Source organism: Terrapene carolina, unplaced genomic scaffold (genome assembly GCF_002925995.2).
Source record: "Terrapene carolina triunguis isolate 2854851 unplaced genomic scaffold, T_m_triunguis-2.0 Scaffold95, whole genome shotgun sequence".
NCBI lineage: Eukaryota > Metazoa > Chordata > Testudines > Emydidae > Terrapene > Terrapene triunguis.
Genome location: NW_020664446.1, coordinates 35,395,206 through 35,413,105, shown reverse-complemented (window position 1 = coordinate 35,413,105; position 17,900 = coordinate 35,395,206). Strand labels below are relative to the sequence as shown.

Below are 17,900 nucleotides of genomic sequence, written 5' to 3'. Positions count from 1 at the left end.
GACTTGCAATCTAGTGCACTTTTCCGTAGGTTACAGGCATTGTGGGGGAGTCAATTTCTCTCTCTTATTTTACTTCCTCAAAATCATGCAACTTGGCACATCAGCAAGACTGCTTGAAGCAGGGGCCAAATCTCATGACTCAGGATAAATATGAAAGAGCTGGCAACAGTGACCAAGGTTGCCAAGAAATACAGTGAAAGATCTAAGAACAGAAACCAGACGCCTAACTCCAAGTCCCATGCCTGAAGTACAAGATCATCCGTTCCTCATTCTTGTTTTGTGTTTTATTCTCTAAGTGAAGCTCTTTCCTATCAAGGCAACAATCACTACAGAAATTAGTAAAGTAACTAACAGCCAATTCAAAGCTGTGAATAGCTATTCACCAATAGCCATGCAGCTTTGAGCTTTCACTTTTATTTTTAAAAAGCTTAATATCTGCACAGGCAGTAACAAAGTATTTCTTAAAACAAAGCTCTGTACGTCAGTCACCACCTACATTATATACATTCTAAAACTGCACATTAGCTTGTGGTTTTAGTGAAATTACTTTTATTGTTAAGATCCAACAGTAAGCAATAAAAAACGAATAAAATGGCGTCCAGAAATTGAGTTTATCTTCCTTTAGCAAACACTGTTTTTGAAGCCTAGTCAAGTCGACAGTGTCTATATAATAAATATTAAACAAAAAGAAGTCAAACAAGTTACAGTAACAGTCTGAATATTAATTAGTGATAGATTTTTGTGCCTAAAATATATATAACCAAAACTATCACCAATGCTGGCATGAAACAGTTTGCCTTAGTACTTAAGATTGTAAACTCTTTGGGACAAAGACTGACTCTTTTGCTCTGAATTTGTACGACTATCACAGTGGGGTCCTAGTCCATGACTAGAGCCCCTAGACGCTGCAGTAATACAAATATTAACAGCAACAACACCAGTACCATTCCACTACCTCAGCCGTAATATACCTGTGACGTTGTGCAGTCTATATGGTTTTATAAAAACTTGATAATAAGTCAATATAATGTAACTGGGATAGTTTTAGAGAAAATATGGTAATAAGTGAATATAATGTAACTGGGATATGCTTCATGCAAAAGGTCTCTTGTAAGGTATCATTACAAAGCTTATAATCTACTGAGTATGATCATCTGATTTGTATAAATGTACCACTCTTGTATCTAAAACTAGAAATATAAAATGTAACTCTGAGGGCCTATTGTAATTATGTAAAGTGTGGGCCATTAATGATGGTTTGGAATCTTGATGACTCCCATTAACCAGGACCATTAGTCTGCAGATGGTTGTGTTTACCTGTTAGTCTTCCTGTATATGTGTGTGCTGGCAAGTGGGCAATGAAGTCTTGCAGTGACATGTGATCATGTCACCTGAACTGGAATCCATCTTTAACCTGGTGCTTTTCCAGTGAGGGGGGGTGGAAACCCAGAGGAACAAAGGGTTCCCGCCTTATGCAAAAGATATATAAAGGGGTGGAACAGAACAAAGGGGAGAGAGGAGCCATCATGAAGAATCCCCTAGCTACCACCTGAGCTGGAACAAGAGCTGTACCAGGGGAAAGAATTGTGCCCAGGCCTGGAAGGTGTCCAGTCTGAGAAAAAACTTACTGAAGCATCTCTGAGGGTGAGATTATCTGTTTTCAGTTTGATTAGGCATAGATTTGCGCATTTTATTTTATTTTACTTGGTGACTTACTTTGTTCTGTCTGTTACTACTTTGAACCACTTAAATCCTACTGTCTGTATTTAATAAAATCACTTTTTATTTAGTAATTTACTCAGAGTAAATATTAATACCTGAGGGAGCAAACAACTGTGCATATCGCTCTATCAGTGTTATAGAGGGCGAACAATTTATGAGTTTGCCCTGCATAAGCTTTATGCAGGGTAAAACGGATTTATCTGGGTTTAGACCCCATTGGAAGTTGGGCATCTGAGTGCTAAAGACAAGCACACTACTGTGAGCTGTTTTCAGGTAAACTTGCAGCTTTGAGACAAGTGATTCAGACCCTGGGTCTGTGTTGGAGCCAGACAGGAGTGTCTGACTCAGCAAGACAGGGTGCTGGAGTCCTGAGCTGGCAGGGAAAACAGGAGCAGAGGTAGTCTTTGCACATTAGGTGGCAGCTCCCAAGAGGGTTTCTGTGATCCAACCCGTCACAATACCAACAGGCCTACAAACCAATATAAGCTTAAAAGGAAACTAAGTTTAAAGCCAGAGCATATAACTCTAGTGTGTGCGTTTCCTATCAATGAGAGAAATCTATATCTACAGGGCATATTTCAAAATTACTGCGACTCCTCCCAGGCAGCCTTGCCTCCTGTCATCCTGGATGATTAGCAGCTGATTTCTAGAGGGATGTGGGATGGCCTCTCAGCAGACTGATCACATAACATAAGGCTTTAAAACATTACAGTAAAAGTTTAAGTTGGCTTACAGGACTGCAGGCATCACCAAATCTTGAGCATGAGACTCTTCAGCAATTGTGCTGTTGTATTTTGAGACAGTTGCAACCTCTGAGTAGATTCAAAGCAGGGGTGCTGGAACTAGGGGTGCAGCAGCACGCCCTGGCTTCAAGTGGTTTCCATCATATACAGGGCTTGGAGTTTTATTCTTTGGCTTTCAGCACCCCCACTATAAAAATTGTTCCAACACCATTGATTCAAAGGGTAGCCCCCAGGTGGAACACATTGAAATAATCAGATTAGAGGTAATAAATACCTGAATTACAGTGACAAAGTTCACATTCAGAATGGAAGACTGCAATGAAGATAAAAAGATACTCTCAACACGGTTGAAACAACTTACATGTTCACCTTTGGAAAGAAAAAGTATCACCTTAACTGATCAGCACATTTTTAACATTCCAGGGAGAAACAAAAATATTTTCTAAATTACAAATATAAATCCACCCACAGTTAAAGAATTCAGTTAAAACCTATGCAGTTAAAAGGTAACACAAAAAGAATCACACAGATAAATCACACAGGTGAGAAGAACTGAGTTACAGTTACACTGATACCTTAGTTACATCAGATTGATAGTAGCTAAAACAATTATCTTCAGGTGACATTTAGGATATATGATAATAAATAGTTATCTAATAAATGCTTTTATAAATAATATTCATTCTTTGTATTATTTATGACAAACCCAAAGATGAAGATCTCTTTCATTCAAACCTCATTTCCTTCCATTCTATTAATCAGTTCTTCTATTAATACCCATAAAACTAGTTTATCTACGTAACTTTTTCTCCTCTTCTGCCTGCTTCTCTGAAGTAGTTATGGAGACACTAACAAACATTATTGTGCTAGGCTTTCACCTAACTCACAATTTTATTAACCAAATAGTTGCTAAGCAGGCCTTTGTTATGTTACTATGGAAATACCACTTTATCTTGACTAATATATGCTGGGCTAACAAAAAATATATCGTACATTGCCAGTACACATTATCAGCACAATACATATATCAGTATGTATTAATTACATGATCACACACTTCCCCCAACCCCACACACAAACCTTGGCTCCTACATTTAACCTTTCCCCTGTAATAATGTATTGTCAATTCTTGCATATTTATCACAAGTCACAACATTTTCTGAGATAAATGAATTTCTGATTTTTATTTTCTCTTGCTCAAGATCTTCATCACCTCTCATTGAGACTGAATGAGACTGAAGCCACAGACTGCCTTCAATAAAATGGCTGCCATGTCTCTCTAATCTTGGCAGGTGCAAGTGAGGCTCCCCTTAGCAAAGATGGTCACCTTCCATTGTTTCCAGTGGGGCTGAAACCTGGCTACTTTCAGGGAAGATGGTGGTCCTTTAGGTACCATGTGAGGGGACAGGAGAATGTGGAGGTGCTGAGAATGAAACTATGGAGGCAACAGTTAGCATAAATGTATTGGGAAACGGAACAGGTGACTGAGGAGTCGGAAATGTAAGGAGCAATGGGCAAACTAAAGAAGGCACATGGGAATGGAGTATGGCAGAGAGAGTAGGAGATGAAGGGAAAAGGGAGAGAAACATCAAGGGCAAACACATGTAGGAGCAGGTGGGGGACAAGAGATTGTGGGGAAAAGTGAGTGGGATAGCTGCTTATCCTGTCCAGGTAGGGAAGGGGATAGAATGGCAGTTCCCCACATGCTAGGGATAGGAGAAGTTAAAGCCTGCTCCAAGTAGTGAACATTATGGGGGTGGAGTGGAGGGAATGCTAGGGCGGGAATCCCAGCTACTGCCTTTTTACCTCCAAGGAACAGCCATGAAACATGGTGAGGCTTTTGCCCTACAGCAAGGAAAATCCATGTTTAATTTCTCTCTCTGTCTTTTCCTGAACCTGTTGGACCTACATACTGTGTGGCACAATATACTGTGCCGATCATCACAATAATGGAGCATCTGCAATGCCAGGCACAGGTTGTGTGATAGCAAGTAACTAAATTACAGTAACTACCTTGATGTTTTCAAGTGTACATCACTAAATTAAATGTTATTTAAAAGAACCTGAGATAAAATGAGCTGAAATCTAGGCTATTTTTGAATGGTTGAAATATGCAACCCATCTTCCACACCAATAGGGATATGCACAATAGACTTAAGCTTATTTTAAGAGGAGTGAGATCGAGACAGGACTAACATAATACTCTTACACAAAGAAGTCAATTTAAGGTTGTGTGGCCAGCCTCAACATTGGTATTTCCTAATTTCTGAGTGCTTGATTTTGGAACATGAATGTTCCTTAAAATATAGTTTTATATGTAAAGTTCTATTTTTTTAAAAAGCAAACCAACACACAGACAACTGAAATTCCTTCATGTGGAACCATACTGATTCCCAAATAATCAGGATCTGAACCTAGGACCTTTAGCTCTGCAGCATAGTCCTCTACTATATGAACCTGAGGAACAACTGCTAACAGCAGTAGACTTTTTTCCTATATGTAGACAACGCCACTGGAGGATGACAAACTTTACTTGTAACCTTGTGAAACTGCTCATTTATGTGTAAAAAGTGGAAAGCAATATTTGCCTGCCTGCCTCCTGAGTCTATGGATATGAGGTCTTCCTGAATAATAAAGAATATGAATTGCACAGGTACCTATACATACAAGAGCTAAGACTAGAACTCAAAGTCTTCTCCTGGTGCCCAGCACAGCATCATTTCCTATAGGCTAAAGGGGTTCTGCTGCAGTGTCCTGGCCTGAGCTCAAGTTCTGTGGAGCCAGAAGGCATGCTCATTGCAGAGCAACAGTCAGAGGTTTTAGCAGAAAGCCCCTCAAAACCTCTACCAATTATGTGCAAATGGCAATTTTTGAGGCTTATACCTTACCCAAGTCTGGCTGAATTTTCATGGGGACAATGGAAGACCCCAGCATTAGCCCTGTCAAGATTCTAGGTTTCATTCATTCATGGAGAAGCTGGAGCTCAAAGAAGCAATTGAAAAAAGTAACATTATCAAAACTCTCTCTTCTCCAAAATATACGTCATTCTTGGAAAGGGCTGAACTTTGACCAAGAATTTCTGCCAGAAGCAGAAAGCGATAACAGAAAGCTTCCACCCAAATTATTAAAATTTGGCACAATTACAAGTAACCTAAAACAGAAGGGCTTATCCTAGGAAGTGTTAGGCAACCTTAAATACATGTGTGTCACTACCAGCTCCACCTATAATAGCGTATCTGAGGTGTGAAGCTGTATGGAATATTGGAGACGGTTTATAATATTAGTGTTACCAATATTATAAAATTGCAAGGAATCTGACCAGATATGTCGTGTAAGGTATCTGTGAAAATGTTACGTTTTCCCAAGTACGATGATCTTGTTTATATGTTTGTATCACCTTTGTATTGTAAGTTATAGATATGTATAGTATAGCTGTATTTCCAAAATTGTGCTTTGTTCCTGGGTGACATCCCACAGACAGATTGGCATCAGCACTGCCTAGCCTGTTCGATGTTCCATTGAGGGTCATCAGCTGTACAATAAACCCATTGAAAGGAGCAGGGTATACACCTTATGACTCAGCAGGACTTGTACAGGCATCCCTATGGATAGAAAACTATTCAGTCTTTTGCATGCCCATTTGCTGTGTAACTTGTGTTTGGGACACAGGAAGTACAAGCCACATGGCAAAAGGAATATAAAAGGCAGCTGCATCATCTCCATTTTGTCTTCACTTCTGCTTCTTACCTATGGAGTATTTTTCTACAAACTGAAGCTCTGAACAAAGGACTGAATGAACCATCCAAGCTGTGGATGTGTTCCAGAAGGACTTTCAAGCCAGCAAATTCACCAGCACTACTAAGAACCTGATACAGTAACTCCCCACTTAATGTCCTCTCGCTTAATGTTGTTTCGATCTTACGTCCCTGCTCAATTACAGAACATGCTCCATTTAAAGTTGTGCAATGCTTCGCTATGTCGTTTGGCTGCCTGCTTTGTCCACAGCTGGCGGCTTCCCTATCAGCTCCCCTACACGCACCCCCCCTCAGCGCCTCCTGCCCGCCGGCAGAGCCTGCGGATCCGCGCCTTCCTCCTCCACCCTCCGCCTCCTGCCCGCGGCAATCAGCTGGCTTGCGGCGTTCAGGAGGGAGGGGAAAGGAGCGAGGATTCGGCGCGCATGCTCCCCCTCTCTCCCGAACACTACAAACAAGCTGATTGCCGTGGGCAATTGCGCGCCGAGTCCTTGCTCCTCCCCCACCCTCCTGCCCCCTGAATGTCGCATGCCAGCTGATTGCGCACCTCCCCCCTCCCTACCCTGCCTCCTGCCCGCGGCAATCAGCTGGCTTGCGGTGTTCAGGAAGCAGGGGAGGGAGGGGGAGCCTGTGCGCCGTGTCCTCGCTCCTTCCCCCTCCCTCCTGAATGCTGGAGGCAGGAGAGGGAGGAGCGAGGATGCAGCGTGCGGAGTAAAGGTGGGGAGAGAAGAGGCGGGTTAAGAGTGGGGGCTTAGGGGAAAGGGTGGCATGGGGAGGCCGAGGGTTGAGCCCCCAGCCCTTGGTGCTTGCAGAGTAGGGGAAACTGCCCCTGCTGCTGCGCAACATGCTTCTCCTAGCCTACAGCACCTTCAGCCTCCTTGCCTGCCTCATTGTCTCCAGTGCCATGGGCTGTGCCTGTGTGGGGTAAGGCGGGGGCACCTCCCAACTATAGTACTGTTCTGTATGGCAAAAACAAATTTCCCTGGAACCTAATCCTCCCCCACCATTTACATTCTTTCTTATGGGGAAACTGGATTTACTTAACATCGTTTCACTTAAAGTCGCATTTTTCTGGAACATAACTACAACGTTAAGTGAGGAGTTACTGTATATGGACTTAGAAGTCCCTGTATGTATCTGATTGCTTTACCATTTAACAACTCTCTTCTTGTTCTCTCTTTTTTCCTTATAATAAACCTTTAGTTTTAGACAGTAAAGAATTGGCAGGCAGCGTGGTATTTTGGGTAAGATCCAACCTAATATTGACCTGGCAATGTGGCTGGCCCTTTGGGGTTCAGAAGAACATTTTGTAGTGAGCAGAGTTTTTTAATAACTTCCCACTGTACTGGACGTAGGTGCCGATTGGGAGCCAGAGAACTGGAATGCAATAATGGGGGCTGTGTGATTTCCTTTTTTTAGATTCTTGATAACCAGCGTGGGGGATCAGGAACACAGTTTGTGACTGGATGGTGAGTCTGACTTCAGTACTATCCACCAGTTTTGGTAGAATCTGCTCTCCTTTTTGCAGCTTGCATTTTCAGTGAGGGCAGCCCAGGCACGTGTCACATGAGGTTTATTTAAAATATTATTTTATTGTATTCTTTGGGAAATAGTATGACTATGTAATAAAACACTCATATGCATTACGAAAATGAAATCAAACTACCAAGTCTCTCTGTGCTTTATTTGCTTGTTGAAAATTTGGCTAATAATTATCTGCACTTACGTAAGCATTGTATCTAATTAACATGGAAGGTAAAACTCAGTGCCAAACACACTACTGATACCCGCTATCTGATAGTTCAGAGGGGTGAGGAGCATATTACACCATCAATAAACTCATGTGTAAGTTGAAAATAAAGGGTTTTTCCTTAGTTGCTTGTGAATGATTGCTGTCTTACTGACACTGAAAATGGATCATCTTTAAGTATCTATAGAAGAAAATGGTTGGATGCATGTATAGTGAGATCACTGCCCAAATCTATAACTGTCTGCAACTTTGCAATCTCTTTCCTTTCTCCCTTGGAGAGCATTATTCTATCAATCACATATGAAAAAAAATTTCTGAACAGCAGCACAGTGTACAGCGAAAGCAGCCAAGCTAGGCTGCAGACCCAGTATTTTTATTAAGGTAATTTACTAATGTAAGGGAACTAGCTAGTGCCTGAGGAGGATCTGTGCTTATTTTGTAAATTAGGCAGAGACTTAAAAGTAAAGATGGACTGCAATGCTGTGGAGTCTGTTCAAGAAATTCCCAGGAAGCCAGGACTATTACACAGACAGGTCATTGGTTGCCTACAAAACTGAAAACTGTATGGTGAATGACTGGATAAATGAACACATCTAAAAAGCTTTCATTTTTACAGCTTAAAAAATATAAAGTAAAAACTTCAAGAAAAAGTACACATTGGAAACCTGACCGCTCCTTCAGCTTTATCTAATTAAAGACCTGTACCTGGTCCAGTGACACCACACTAAAAATACTTCTGCCAAGGTATCTCGTGCTGTAACACACATATATAAAAACGGAAATATCTGTCAATCTTCTTCTGCTAATCATCCAGAGGCACTGTGTTTTTGGTGTTTATTTGTCCACGTAGGTAGTGAGGTAGGGACCATATCTTCTTCTGTGTTCCACATAGGGGATTGCGTACACTGTCCACACCCAGCAAATATATAATAATAATAATAATAATAATAATAATAAATACTACTACTAATAATAATGTAGCAGCAGTATCTGGGAAAAGGTACAACCACTGGCTTTAAGCCTCCTCCTTCCTTCCACATCACAGACTCCCTTCCCCCAAGTAAATGAGGACTGGCCATGCCTCCCTTTGAAACCAGTCTAAGTGGGAAGAGTGGGAAGATGTGATCAAAACACTGTTGTAACACTACTGGGAGTCACCAAATTGGAGATTCTCTTGCTAGTTCTGCTTAGTAAATTGTTCAAGCAGTTAGCCATTTAAGAAATACTTAGGCAGCTGTGGGTTACTTCTTTTCAGACACTGGGCATATCTCCAACAATCTAATTTTCTTAGTTGTAAACTGCTGACTATACCCACACAAACAAACAAAACATTATAACTGGGCCTTTGATTTTCCCTGGAAGAGGGAGGGAAGAGCTGTGCAGTTAGAAGGAGCTCAAGACAGTAACTTAGGATATTTAAGAATTAAAAAAATATATATATATCCAGGCCACTGATGTCATATCTGTCTTCTAGAAAAATTGGAATATTACAATTTCTCTCAGGTTCACAACAAGGTAAATAAGAGTTGTGTGGAGCCTCTGTTGAAAAGTATGGGGCTGTAGCCTGGCCTGGGTTTATATCTTTGCTAACACTAGCAAACTGGTAAAGCACACAAATCTGACCCCCAGCTCTGAGCCCAGCCCCTGTGAGCCGGGCACCCCTCGACCCAGAGCCTAGCTCCCCACCCAGCCCTGGGCAACAGCAGCGCCACCCCCAGGCAGCACCAGCCCATTGGCACCAACCATCACCCAGCGACAGCCCATTATGTAATTGCAAATGTATACATACCATTAAAGCATTTAATGTTTTTAAATAATGTATTTCATGTATTTTCAAATTATTAAAAATTAATTTTTGAATGTATTTCACTGGTTATTTTTACATTTCCAAATACATGTTACTATAGTATTGCAACTTTTTTTTATGGAAGGGGCCCCTAAAATTGCTTTGCCCCAGGCCCCCTGAATCCTCTGGGCGGCCCTGGTGAGAGCTACTTTAAAGCTACGGTAAAGTTACTTTACTCAATACATTTACAAGAGTTGGCAACACTTACTGTCACGCACATTGGAGGTGGGCAGAGGGAATTAAAAAAAAAAAATCATCAAGAGACAGACCAAAATACACAATTATAATTTTTTTTTTAAATGTATGATGGGGGGGGGAGGTGTCTGACTCGATTTTTGAACTACTGGGCTTGTCAATACTGTAGTTGAATTCCACATGGAATTTGGGAAGAGTTCACATTAATTATTATGTATGCACCTTCTCAAAACACAGGATCCTCTACAGCAGTTCTTTTGTAGAGATTACAAGAAACTGTGGCAAAAATAAGGCCAGTTTTCATTTTCAGTGTCAGGTGGGACATGCCAGTCAGTCAGTGCAAACAGGGTTTTTAATTATAGGTCAAATCAGATCAGCAGTTTGTCCTTAAAAGAGAGAGACAACATATATAGAACTCAATTTTAACTAACAACCTATGTAGAGAAATCACTCAGACTATGACTAAGGTGATTTAAAAATAAACCAAGACAATATTTAAGATGCAGCATTTCTTGTTACTTGGCTACAAATTATGTACAGTACTGTAAATCTTAAACTATCTTAGATAAAACCATAAACATGTAATTCAATGGCTACCCACAGAAACTCACTGTCTGGCCACCAGGCAACAAAACAGAATGGCAAATTATGGTCAAGTCTAAGATTTTGTCACGGATATTTTTAGTAAAAGTCACAGATAAGTCATGGGCAATAAAAATATCCATGATAAAATGGGAAGGTGCTAGGCACATGCCGGGGGGCTGGGGGTTCCGGGCCCCCCCCCCCCCCCCCACACCACCACCTGAGGCGCGGAGCTGTGGGGTTCCCCCATGCCACCAGAGCTGCGGGGTACCCAATTATGTAGGTGTACCTATTACAACACTGTTGTCCCCTGTTATGGTTTAAAAACATAATTCAGTGATACAATGTACATGGGACTTAACCATGTGTTTATAATTTAAATTTAGTTTAAATACTATCTAGTCAGCACATACATATTTGAACAAAAAATTTTCATTGCAAGTCTTGATTATGCAAAATCACTGCAGTCTTACTTTCTATGCGCGCTCAGCACTTAACCATGTGCACACACACTTTGCCTCAAAAGTGTGTAATATTCACAGAAGAAATTAGTGTTTTCAATGTGCTTAATATTGCTACATGTCATGTGTTTTTTTTAATTTGGAAGAAATTTTAGACAATCGCACTTCCACAAAGCAAATAAATGGCCATTATGTCTTCCCCATGAGAGCAGTTAAATTATTTTCAAGGCCATAATCTAAGTTGCTTAAAGGAAATAGAGCTTGTTCACTGAGCAGTCACAAAATCTGGGAAGCATTTCTTGTTTTAAGTATTAGTATCGACATATTTTAAAAGTTACTGAGCCAGTATATATGTATGAGATTTACACAAATAAAAAAAGATACAGAAAACAGGATTTCAGACATGTTACTCAGATCAGCTTTAGCACAGTTCTAGAAATTCTGAATCTTTTAATGAAACCATATAGAGATTAGCGTTTCAAAATGAAGTTCTTCTGACCATCCCTCACACATGTTTATTTATTAACATCTGGTTGCCTACTTTTTCTTTTATTTTCTGTTTTACATAAAGGTATTGGAGTTTTCACAGAGGAAAGTGAAAGAAATATTAAATTTCTTCCTACAGTATTTATAAAAGTATACATTAACAACCTGCCAACTCCAGTTACTGATTCCATGGCATATGTTGTGTAGGGTTCTTCTCAGTCATCATCCCTCTTTCAAATAATTACTTCATTATCTGCCATACGAAGAACTAAAGACTTTTCTTTTTTCTGCAGCAGTAGTTTTTAGTCTGATGCATGGCATCAAACTGGTGTATTGTGAGTACTTCACATTAAAATAATCCAAAAGCCCTAGTGCCAGCTAAACCAGAGATTTGCAGTGTACAGTTTCAGACTACAGTTTAAAGTACAGTATAAAATACTACTAGATCTCACTCACTTCTCTCCCTACTGGCCCAGAAAGTAGGTTACATTCAAATAATTCCAGACTTAAAAAATGAAAAATACTCTTGGGGCATAAAAAGAGAACGATACTTATCCTATTTCCATAAAATTGTTATAAACATACTCAAAACTTGGGCATTTCATTAGATGTCAATCAGCAGGTGGCTCAAATATTCTACAACTCTCAGTAATGAAAAATAGCTAGTTTCCCTTATGTGCATTTTTAAGTTGAAATATAATGCTTCTGAAGATTTATAAATGCTGTACCCTATAAACTGACACAGAATCCACTGCTCTGTCCATAATCTTTACTGATTTAATATTTAAACCTGCTAGACTCTAGTTACCATATACCTGACTCCAGGCCTGTTTAAAAACACAACGTACAATTAGGGATCATTGGTACAATAACTCCTCGCTTAACGTTGTAGTTATGTTCCTGAAAAATGCGACTTTAAGTGAAACGATGTTAAAGGAATCCAATTTCCCCATAAGAATTAATGTTAATGGGGAAGTTAGGTTCCAGGGAAATTTGTTTTTGCCCGACAAAAGGTATTATATACATTTTAAACAATTTTAAACAAGCAATTTAATACGGGTATCCTGTATAAGTTTTAAACAAGTAATTTAATACAGGTATTAAACAGGCTGGCAGCCCCCCATCAGCTCCCTTATGCCCACCCCCAGTGCCTCCCGCCCACCGGTGGACTCCACGGATCAGCACCTTTTCCCTACTCCCCCCGCTTCCTGCCCGCGGCAATCAGCTGTCTTGCGGCGTTCAGGAAGTTGGGGGGAGGAGCGAGGTCGCGGCACGCAGCCTCCCCACTCCCTCCCCTGCCTCCTGCCCTCAGCAATCAGCTGGTTTGCAGTGTTTAGGAGGCGCTGCATCCTCGCTCCTCCCCCCAGCCTCCTGAACACCACAAATCAGCTGATTGCCGCGTGCAGGAGGAGCAGGGGGAAAGCGCTGATCCGCGGGGTCTCCCAGCAGGCGTGATGCGCTGGGAGGGTGGAGGGGGGAAACGTAGGGGGGGGCTGCCATCCGTGGACAAAGCAGGCAGCCAAATGACGTTACAGGGGAGCATTGCACAACTTTAAATGAGCATGTTCTGTAATGGAGTTGGAACGTAAGATCTAAACAACGTTAAGCGAGAGGACGTTAAGTGGGGAGTTACTGTACATAATAAGTCTGATTTTCTCTTCACTGATGAGGCAGCAGTAACTACACTGAAGTTTAGGATTCTCACCCTCCAGGATTGGCCTGGAGTCTCCAAGAATTAAAGATTAATTAAGTTTAAAATGTCATGTGAAGAAATCTCCAGGAATATATCCAATCAAAATTGGCAACCCTACTGAAGCTAAGGCTGAGATAGTATAAAATTCAGAAATTGTTCATGAAATCTGCATACTTACAGTAACTGTGCTTGCTTTTTCCTTTCCTATATTTTAAAATTTTGAAGTTTACACCATCTGTAAAAGAAAATTAACAGAAGGTTTTATTTGAACAGTTCAATTGTAATATTTTCCCTAAATTATTTTAAAATAGACTGTCTAAAATATGAAGTTTGTAGTACCCTAAGTAATATTACCATTATAGAAAGCAATATCTCAATATTTGTTTGCAATATTTCATCTGTCTTCCACATAATGATTTCCCATGACCAAGGCTACGATTTTATCAGGGAGGTCGCGGAAGTCACGGAATCCGTGCCTGCCAAAGACCTCCATGACTTCAGCCCCGGCGACGGAGCTGCAGGGTCCTGCTGCCTCCTGCAGAAGCAGGGAGTTGTAAAGTACCCCCGATTGGGAGGCAGTGGGCCCCCAACCTCCCAGCCGCCCTGGGCAGTGGGGGTACCCTAGTAGCTCCCAGCTGCCGGAGGTAGGGGGGGGTACCCCGGCAGCTCCCCGGCTACCGCCGCGGGGCAGGGGGGTACCCCAGCAGCTCCCCACTGTGGTGGCGGCAGGGGGATTCCCACAGCTCCCCACCGCATGGGAGGGGGCAGGGGAACCTTGCCGCTCCCCTCCGCTGCTGGGGGCAGGGGACCCTGGAGCTCTGAGTCCCCATGGGTGGTGGGGGCCCCAGAGCTCCCAGTCACCCCACAGCTGCCCAGTCCTTTGCACCAAAATAGTCTTAGCTCATCCAAACTATCTCTGGGTATTACACTGGGTGATGTTTGCACTGATTATGGGGAATTCAACTGTCAACTATATTTTCAACCCTTTGTAACTCACTAATTGGAGGTTATTAACCACCTTTTTCATAGTACATCAACTTTGTATATATTTGCATCAGCATGAAGCTGGTTATCTTTCTGCTCTGTTGAGGTAATACTCAAGCTCTACATTACTTTGCTATAGCAAAAGAGGCTGGGGGGCGGGTAGGGAGAAGTAATACTATCCTATAAATAGAGCCCTTTGTTTTCATTTTTAATTTATTTAATTTTTCACAGGAATTTATCACGGTTTATTACGACAAGAACAAAAACAAGTGACAATCAGTGCAAAAAACTATTATTAATTTTTCTGGGTAAACATCGGGGTTTATTTTGGTGGACGGAAAGACCGGGGGGGAAGGGAGAATATTCAGTAGATTAATGCTTTGAACTCCGATCATCAATGTGGTTTGCCGCAGAACTAAAACAGAACTCAAAACACAATGCCACCTGAGTTTAAGAAAACAAACATCTGTCTAATCCCCAAATATAACTTTTCATTTGAATAAATAGTTTACTGTTGTAGACTTAGAACTAATTGCTTATAAATATTTACATTTAATAATTAAACCGCACCATTTGCAGCACATACACTCAACTTCATCCTTTTCTCCTGTTTTTGTTTTTTCAAACTTTCAAATACTGTACTTCTTTGTGTTTTGAAACATATTCTGATACAGATTTTCGTTTTCTTCCCATTTTGATGTGTCAGATCTTTAAACCGTTATCTGGTTTAAACCAGATTCATCAGGACATTCAGATGCCCATGAGCTTCACAGCTTGCGTGTGTGCCTGTTTGTTTATTGTATGTATCTTCTAGACTAATTCATAGCCTTACTCCCAAGAGGCAGCTTTGCATAAACACAGACTAATGTATTATCGTAATACATATATCACATGCAATGTATTGTAGTTTCCCAATAAAACAAGTTATTTTTTATATATTTGAATGATTAAAAAGTAGAGTGAAAATCAGAAAAAAATGAACAATACTTTTTGTAAAATCTGGGCATTTTTCGGTAAAAATCTGTTTAAACTGAAAACGAAGGGGCTTACTTATAAATTAAAAATGTGACCTTTGGTCCAGGTAATATTTCACAATCTATCAAAACACAACTGGCCATGTACAGTGCCACACAGCTCCAATTTATTTTACTCTGCTACTGCAAATTACTAATTGCCCAAAAGCCTGTGATCATACAGCCCTTTCTGAATTGTGTACCATTATACATCTCCATATTGCTCTCAACATTTAAAAAAAAAAAAAAAAAAAAAAAAAAAACTTACCGGAAGATAAATTATTTGGGCTGGATTAGAAACTGAAAAGCTGTTTAAATCCTTTACTTACTGGATACACATGCACAGACATTTGAATAAACATTTAATCAACTAATAGAGGTACGTCATTCTAAAGAGTATATTGGTAAGTGGACAAGGCTTACACATCAAAGCAGCTAAAAACCCTGTAAATCCTGAGGGAATTGGAAGAGAGGAAGATGTCAAGCTATATTATCCCCCTCTTCTCTGTTCAACACATATGTAGCCCCAAATAAATTCTAACACAGAACAGGGAACTGAAATCTGTGTTTGGTGGATGCTGTAGCTTCGTGAATACACCTCTACCTCGATATAACGCGACCCGATATAACATGAATTCTGATATAACGCGGAACAGCAGTGCTCCGGGGGGGCGGGGCTGCGCACTCCGGCTGATCAAAGCAAGTTCGATATAACGCGATTTCACCTATAACGCAGTAAGATTTTTTGGCTCCCGAGGACAGCGTTATATCGAGGTAGAGGTGTATTAGCTGGAATAAAATCCAAATTAGTGTGATTGTTAATTAAAGTAAGGTGATAAAGTCTGTGAGTTTTGGCTGCACTCTGGCCTGGTGAAGATGTTTGTACAAGCTTGCTGGCATTTGCTTCCATTAAAAGAAGACCTGAAATAATGTGAAGCCACAGCTCCACCACTCTTGGCGAAGGCAGGGAGAAAGAAGCATGTTAAAAAGATGACACAGATATATAGTACGATGACAGACAATACTGTAGAGTGTGGCAATTTATATTCCATGCATTTGTAGTTTTGATTAATGAAGCAGCAGTGGTAATAGGGTATAACTGAGGGCCTGTCTACAGTTAAAACGCTGCAGTGTAGATACTACCTATGCGGAGGAGAGGGATTCTCGCATCAGCATAGGTAATCCACCTTCCTGAGAGGCAGTAAGTAGGTTGACAAAAGAATTCTTTTGTCTACCTACCACTGCCTACATGGGGACTTAGGTCAGCTTAACTATGCTGCTCACACCCCTGACCCTTGTAACTATTAAAACTTGCCACGTAAATAATATCAACATTTTAAAATACTAAGAGAAATACTGCTCTGGCCTTTTTTGGAACTTGTACAACATTGTTAAAAAGTGTAATATTCATAGTATTCTGTCCATTCTGTACAGTACAAATACTTAAGAAATGATTTTTTAAAAGCAAGTGCAGTATTAGCTGACCTAAAATGACATGGCAGTTCAATCTTCAATTTAATTTTACAAATATCTACATTCACAAGTTCTTACTATGGGAATACTCAATAGCCCATCAGAAATCCCGATTAAACATGGATGTTATTTTAGGTGGTACAATAAGAGCACAAAAAATGTGCTTTGAGATGGGGATTTATTTTATAGCATCAAGGGCAAAAATAAAGAAACTTCAAACATGTTTTTTTTTTTAAGTGCTCCCGGCTGAATTATTCTTCAAAAACCAAGTTATAAGCCCATCTGGGGTCTAAGACAGATATGCTGACTGACCAATACATACAGAGCAACAGATAATTCTGTACATACAGTAGAACATCAGAGTTACGAACACCTTGGGAATGGAGGTTGTCTGTAACTTTAAAATGTTGGTAACTCTCAACAAAACGTTATGGTTGTTCTTTCAAAAGTTTACAGATTAACATTAGCTTAATAAAGCTTTGAAGCTTTACTGTGGAGAAGAAAAATGCTGCTTTTAACCATCTTAATTTAAATGAAACAAGCACAGAAACAGTTTCCTTACCTTGTCAAATTTTTTTTTTTTAAACTTTCCCTTTATTTTCTTTAGCAGTTTACGCTTAACATAGTACTGTACTATATAGGTTTTTTCTTTTTTCCCCTGCTGCTGCCTGATTGCATACTTCCGGTTCCAAATGAGGTGTTTGGTTGACAGGTCAGTTCATAACTCTGAGGTTCTACTATACTTTAGTTGCAAGAGAAAAGCATTTCTGAGACACAACTATTAAATTTAAAAATAATCACATGCATAAAGAATTAGCACTTTTACTGTTACAAGCTAAAATATATATATATTACCACACCTTCAGTTTCTTTTTTTGGTTCAGGATGAGTCAAGTGTAAATGAATAAAACGTGATGATTACAATGTGTGAACTACACTAGACCAGTCACTGCATTTATAGATCTAATGAAATTTATGCTGTCAAGCTTACATACAAGATTGCTAAAAGTGACAAGGTATGAGTTAAGCCTTGATGGACACTACCAACCCAGCAGCATACTTTATCAGTGGCTGCAACAGAACAGACAGCACATCTCACTGCCCTCTGCCTATGACGTGTAGGATCATGCAGCCTTCTTACTTTCTAAAATGTCATGATGGAATTTTTAAGAGATGCAGTGTGAACAGTAATGATACCCA

General features: G+C 40.4%; 1 protein-coding gene across 1 annotated transcript in view; it reads right to left on the bottom strand.

Moving 5' to 3' along the window:
- Positions 1 to 17,900, bottom strand: part of SGMS1 (sphingomyelin synthase 1) — a 70,674-nt gene that overhangs the window by 41,400 nt on the left and 11,374 nt on the right. The window contains exon 2 of the mRNA XM_026651073.1: positions 13,409 to 13,465. The gene's annotated coding sequence lies outside the window, so the exon portion shown is untranslated. The remainder of the gene's footprint in view (positions 1 to 13,408; positions 13,466 to 17,900) is intronic.